Source organism: Orcinus orca, chromosome 11, assembly GCF_937001465.1.
Source record: "Orcinus orca chromosome 11, mOrcOrc1.1, whole genome shotgun sequence".
NCBI classification, from domain to species: Eukaryota; Metazoa; Chordata; class Mammalia; order Artiodactyla; family Delphinidae; genus Orcinus; species Orcinus orca.
In genome coordinates, this window is record NC_064569.1 from 38,433,850 (window position 1) to 38,440,296 (window position 6,447).

A 6,447-nucleotide genomic window follows, 5' to 3' on the forward strand; every position below is an offset into this window, starting at 1 on the left:
TCTCCTACTCATCCTCCAGGCCCAGAGCAAACCCACCCTTCCACAAAGCCTAACTTCCTCCTCCACTCCTGCCTATGGACTCAGTTCTTGATATTTGTCATGTGTGCCTTTGAAACACATCACAGCCGCCTCGGATAGACAGTGCTGCCAACGAAGTGTCGGTTAACCCCTGCACTGCCGGTGAACTTTTCATCCACACAGGTTGTTTCTTCAGCTGGCCTCTGAAATTCCTTGAGATAGGAACCCTGCCTCCTGGGTCCCCTCTACTGCTTTGTATTGCCCATGCGATGTGTGTTAGATAACTGTCAACTTGTGCCTGGGACCAGCAATGAATCAGTGAATGAGTGAGTGACTGAATGAGCAAACTGAGCCTTTGAGCCTCACTTGTGATAAAAGCCCAAGGGAAGATGACTCGCAAAACGGAGAGAACAGATGCCTCCCTCCAGGAGCTCTGGACGCTCCCGGGTTGGTACTGGGGGCGGAGGGAGAGGGCTTATGGGCAGTGGCTAGAAGCGGGTGCAGGGATTCATTCTGTAGTTCTATTTTCATAGCAAACACATTCAGGAGTAATGGAAACTTTGGGGGGGGGGACCCAAAGCCCCAAACCACCTGTTGGCAACACCACCGCCAAGGGGCAGCCAGTGCAGGGATCGGCTAGAACTCAGAATTCCAGCAGCTTCTGAATCCACAATGTAAAGATCACTCAACTTTACCCTGCTTTTTAGGATCCCAGATAACCAGCTGCCTGCGCTTTTTGCCAGCTGTGTTAATGTTTGTTTTATACCGCCTGCTAGTGATTGTAAAATAAAACTTCTGTTTCATGTCCTCAAACCCCAGTGGCTTTGGAGAGGGTCTGGAGGCACAGATGGGAAAAAGAGAGGTGGCCGAGACAGGCAGACAGTGATAAGGAGGCTCGGAGAGACAGCGGGGGAGTGAGCAAGGGCAAGGGGCGGAGGCCGATCGGGAACGAGGCAGGCGTGAGGCACCTCGCACACCTCTCACCCCAGGTGTTTGGGCACAGCCGGCTGCTCACAAAGGCGATGACAGGACTGGCAGGGGCAGTTCCCGACCCACGGTCTGGAGATCTACAATCTGTCAAAATTACCATAATTACTGTGCCGAGGTAGTTGGATGATGGACAACTTCCCCCTTCCTCGTGCATCTGAGCATGCACTCCGTTATGCAAAGCGAAGTGGATGCAAGGGTGAGTTGCTCAGCGTTTTACAGGACGACGGAACGGAGTGCACCGAAAGCTTGGATTGGGGCCAGCAGAACACCACGCTGAGACCACTGGTTCTAAGCCAGACTGCCTGGGATTGAATCCCAGCTCTGCCGCTCACCTGCTGTTCAACCCTAGGCAAGTTCCCTGACCTCTCTGTGCCTTGGTGTCCCCTGTAACTATAGAGCGAATAAGAATACCTTACAGGGCAGTTGTGGTGACTTGAATGAGTCAAGGCTTGCAAAGCCTTAAAACAGTATCGGGCACGTAACAAGACCGGATAAGTGTGTGTTTAAAAAAAAAAATAAGGTCACATAAGATCTAATTTACATGGGATGGTTAGGGAAGGCCTCCCTGAAAAAATTACCTTTAAAACAGAGACATGAGAAAGTGGCAATCTTTCCTTTTCTTTCTTTTCGTTTTTGCCACGCTGCCAGGCTTCTGGGATCTTAGTTCCCTGACCAGGGATCGAACCTGTGCTCCCTGCATTGGAAGCACAGAGTCCTAACCACTGGACCACCAGGGAATTCCCCATAAGGTGATTTAAAAAAAAAAATTCCAAATATAATTCCAAAAATAAATTTACATTTCAAAATGTACACTTCGAGTACTTTCAGGTCTTGGGGATGATTCTTTAACGAGTCACACATCATCCAGCTTACCTGGTTTGGTTGCCGAAGGTAACACCTATTTTCTGGGGTTGCAGCTGTAGCCTGGGGAACTGAGCTTTGCTCTGCGGGAGGCCAAGAGCTTCAGTGGGAACAGCTCTGGCCTCCTAGGCCTTGGTTCTGTTTGATGAGATTGTCAACAGTTGCATGGCCCAGGAGACAAGAAACGAGAGGAGAGACAGAGATGCTGGCCTCCTCCATGGGCCACCAGAGTGCAGCCTGGATGTGCAGGCTCCCCCTCCAGTGCCCAGGCTACCCTGCAGGGCCCTGCCCCAGAGGAGCTGGCCATCCACTTCTCCCTCCAACTCTCACCCTGGAAGACTCTGCCGTGTTCCCTAAGTCATACTCTGGACCCTGCCCCTCACTTGATGTCATGAAAATGCCCCTTATGCCCCTGCCTGGGGACTCTTCCGTTCCTGCTCTCCCCCTTAAAGTGACCATTAGAATCCTCCCAAGTTACGTACCTACATAAGAGGGGCCTCCCACAGACAACTGGAATTCGGGTAGGCTGCAGTAGGAGATATTTAGGGGCAGAGAACTCTCTGAGAATGCTTCTAACACAATTGTGCTCACAGCTGACTCTCCCTCCCGCGGGCAGTCTGGCTGGGGGCCACCACTGGGAAGGTGCTCAGGAAGGTGGGGAGGCCCCACAGCCTCATGACCAAGAGGGGTCTGCACAGTCTCACCCCGTGTGACGCCTTGAGCTGTCTAAATCAAAGACACTAATTGCAGGAAGACATCCCAAACCCTTCTAGTCCAAATCCCTGTTTATAAATAAGGAAACTGAGGTCTAGGGAGAGGCAGGGACTTGCTCAAGGCCAGGTGCTGCTGAGGCCGAGGTTCCCGCACACACGGCCCACCTGCGGGAGGACTGCCCTGACACTGGCCTGCGCTGCGTCAAGCTCTCCCAGAGCACTTTTCTGGGAGGCAGAGTAAGTGTAAAGCGTCCTGCTGCCATGGCTGCAGCACAAAGTCAGCCTGTCTCCGCCCCTCTGCTGGCTAGAGCCCCCCGAGCGCCAGGAAAGCCTGAGCTCTCCTCCACTCAGCAACCGGGAAGCAGCTCTGGCTGCCCGCAACTCACACCCCAGCGAGAAAACTGAGGCCCCGAGCCCTCCTCAAGGGCCAACAGGATGGCAGGCAGCGTGAACGTTCGGCTCCCTGGCTCCGGGTTCGTAACGGTCAGTCTAAACACACGCAAGCAACCAGAGTCTCACACTTTCCCACACAAAGTGGGTCTGGGCTCTGAGCCCAGCCTTTCCTCCTTCTTCTGGGGGTCCCTAGGCCCATGCTCCTGCAGAGGCGGCCCCTCTGGCCCCATCCAGACCACCTGGCCCGCGCACGAAGGCCCCAGGCGTGGGAGAGAAGAGATCTCAAAGCGCAGGGGAGTCGGACTTGGCTTCTCAGAGAGATCAGTTTCATCATCGCTGGGCGGGATGGTAGCCACCCATCACTTGTACCACAAGCCCCTTCCAGGGCCCTGTCAGGCTGGGCTAGGCTCCGGTCTCGAAGAGCCCAGAATCCCAGAGAGGGTCACCCAGATTGGCTGGAGACGGCAGCTGGACAGGCCTGAGAGGACACTATGTACTTCCAGCCCGTGGCCTTGGCACACGTGAGAAGCCCAGAACTTTGTGCACGGGGCAGGGTCTGAGTACACATTCTGGAAATGCATTTATGCTCTGACCTCCATGGGAGGGAGGGGGGATCAAGAACAAGGGCCGGGTCAGAGACCTTCCCAGCCACCAGCCACCATACTGATACTCAGGTGGTTTGTACCAGTGGTGAGCTGAGAGCAGCCCAACTCTGGAAGGCAGAGCTGTGAGGCAGGCATGCAGGGTTCTGGGGGCCGGATGGCTGGGACCGTGAACCTGCAGCCCAACGGAGCAGCTGGGGGCCTGGGGGCTTAGGGGTGAGCAGTGAGACCCCGTGGCCCTAGGCACGCACCGCTCTCTGGCCTTGCCCTCTGTGGCATCTCGTCCCCTCCGATGGCCTTGTCCTGTGCCCGTCTGCCTAGCTGGGTGGTCTGCTCCAGGACGGCCAGGGCTGCCCGTCTTATAGGTAGGACTCCCCTACAAAGCCCATGGTAAGTATTCCAAAATGAAGGGAGGGAGGGAGACATTTATATGCTGTGTCTATCCCTACGAAAGCAGAAAATGTTGGGGCTCAGAAAGGTTGCATCTGGAGTGCCAGGGGCACGAGGAAAGGCATGGATGGGGAGGCCCATTGCATGGGCATGGCTGATACACATCCAGTTCCTTCGTCAGTCCACCCTGTTATTAACCAGTTACGTGACCTTAGGCAAATCTTTACGTGCTCCAGTTTGACTACAAAACAGGGGTAAAAATACCTACCCTATCATCAGGGTAAAAATTAAGATAATAGATGTGAAAGTGTACTGGAAAAGATGAAAACGCTACTCAAATCTCAATCTATTAGCGCGATAAATACTGTGAATAACAGCAACATTAAGAAGATTAATCTTTCCTGCTTGGAAGGCAGGGCAGGCAGAGGCCCGGGGCTGCGGCTGCCGGGAACACAGAAGCCACGGAGAATGTGAAAGCAGGTCTGCCCCCCCCACCCCCCGGGCCCCCGCCCCCAACCGTGAGCTCTAACTCTGCTCATGCCTTGGTGGGGGAAGGGCGCTAGATCACCACCTCCAGGTCTGTCCTGCTTGGAGGGGGCTTGGGGAGAAAGGGGATGGCTGGCTCCCAGGAGAGAAGTGGGAGCAGCCAGAGGGTCGGGGCTCCCCAGGCTGCCCTACCCTTTCACCAGGTCCTGCTCAGCCTGCTGGAGGGGAACCCTCCCTGGTGTGCACCCCACAATTACAGTCCTGGCCTGGTCTCCAGGCTGCCCCAGGGCTCTGCAGGGAAACTAAGGATAAGAGGGTAAAAGAGGGATGTTAGGAATTACCACCTCTGTCCTTTCTCCCCATAGGACACACACACACACACACACACACACACACTCCCTCTCTGCTTTACCCCCTTTTAGGTAAGAGATTGTTTAAAAGGTCTGACCTCAGACTTCCTTCTTTCAGCAGTCCCATGAATTCCTCCTCCCATCGCAGCTCTCCCGAAGCTGGGACACACACTGGGGGCCCCCTACACACAGCCCGGGCTGCTAGGGCGCACAAGGGATGCCACAACTCCACCCCATGCCTGGGCAGTCAGGGATACAGAAGGTGACACAGCCCTCAGGGCAAGAGGCCACCGTGACCTGGAGCCTTTCCCTCCGCAGTGGTCCAGCCCATCACTGGGGCCTTCGGCTCCCGGTCTATGTCCCCTGCCTGCCCTGGGCACTGCTTTCCTGGCAAGGCCTCTCCCTACAGGCTCAAAAGGTGTCTGGCCCCAGAGACTAAGGCAGCTAGAGGTGGCCAGGCGGTCAAGGTGGAAGGGAGATTCCTGCACAGCCAAAGCTCCTTGGGGACACGGGTGTGACCACAGGGAAGAAAAAGAGAAATGCTGATGGAGGACACCAGCCCCACCACGCTCAGCTCCCACCGTTCATCACAGGCCTGGTCTCACCCTGGGTCCGAAAGGATGGAGAAGGGCGCCTGGCTGGCCGGTCTGGCCTTTGCTGAAACGTTGACAGACAATGGGTTTAGGAGAGAAGAAAGGCCCTGGGAGTCCTGACTCACCAGGCCTGCACCTCATGTCATGACTGCTCAGCTCTGGAAGCTTCCGTGCCTCAGGGTCCTCCATCTCTACCCATGGGCAAGGGCACACTGGCTTGGTTACCTTGCCATCTGCTCCACCCCAGGCTGTTCCTGAGGGAGTGGGCTCCCCACTTCCTCTGAGGTGATGTTGCCCCAGCAGGCAGAGGACACAGGACAGCCGTCAGCTGTCACCTCAGCTGCAGAGGCAGAGCTGCAGTTTACTTGTTTGCCACTAAGCGCTGATCTGAGATCATCGTATCACACCCATCTTACAGATGGAGAAATGGAGGCAGAGAACTGTTTATTGACTTGCTCAGATGCACTTAGAAACCCGAGGCATAATCCCAGTTGGGCTGCCTCCTGCCAAGGGCTCTGGCCCTTTCTGGAAGCAGTGCGTGTCCATGACCACAGGGATGAGAGGTTTGGCAGTGTGGGGGCGGGGGGAGGTGAGGGTGTGTCCAGCCTGAGCCCCAGCAGCTGTACCAGCTGCCTCCTCCTCCCAGGTATGGGCCCACTCCCTCCACATGCCCCAGGACCCTGATGCTCAGAACCTACTCCGGGTCATCCCCAAGGCCGAGAGGCCCCTCTCGGGGTCAGACAGCGCACCTCCCCTGGCCAGGCTCAGAGCCACAGGGAGCAGAGAGGAGGGCAGCCCCACCTGGGGCTTCCTCACGTGAGTTCCCGTGGCAGGAGGGTCCTCACTGCCCATCACGGCAGCTGGCAGGGGAGAGGGGACTCCAAGCTGACAAGGCTTGCTGGCAGGAAATCTGACTCCTGGATGCCCTTAGGCCTCAACAAGGGATGGGCTCCCCTCAGAAGCCTCAGCCTTAGCCTCTCCATCACCTCCGCCTCGCCTCGTCTCCCGGAGCACCGCCCAGCAGGGCTGCAAGCATACGGGCAGGAAGTGG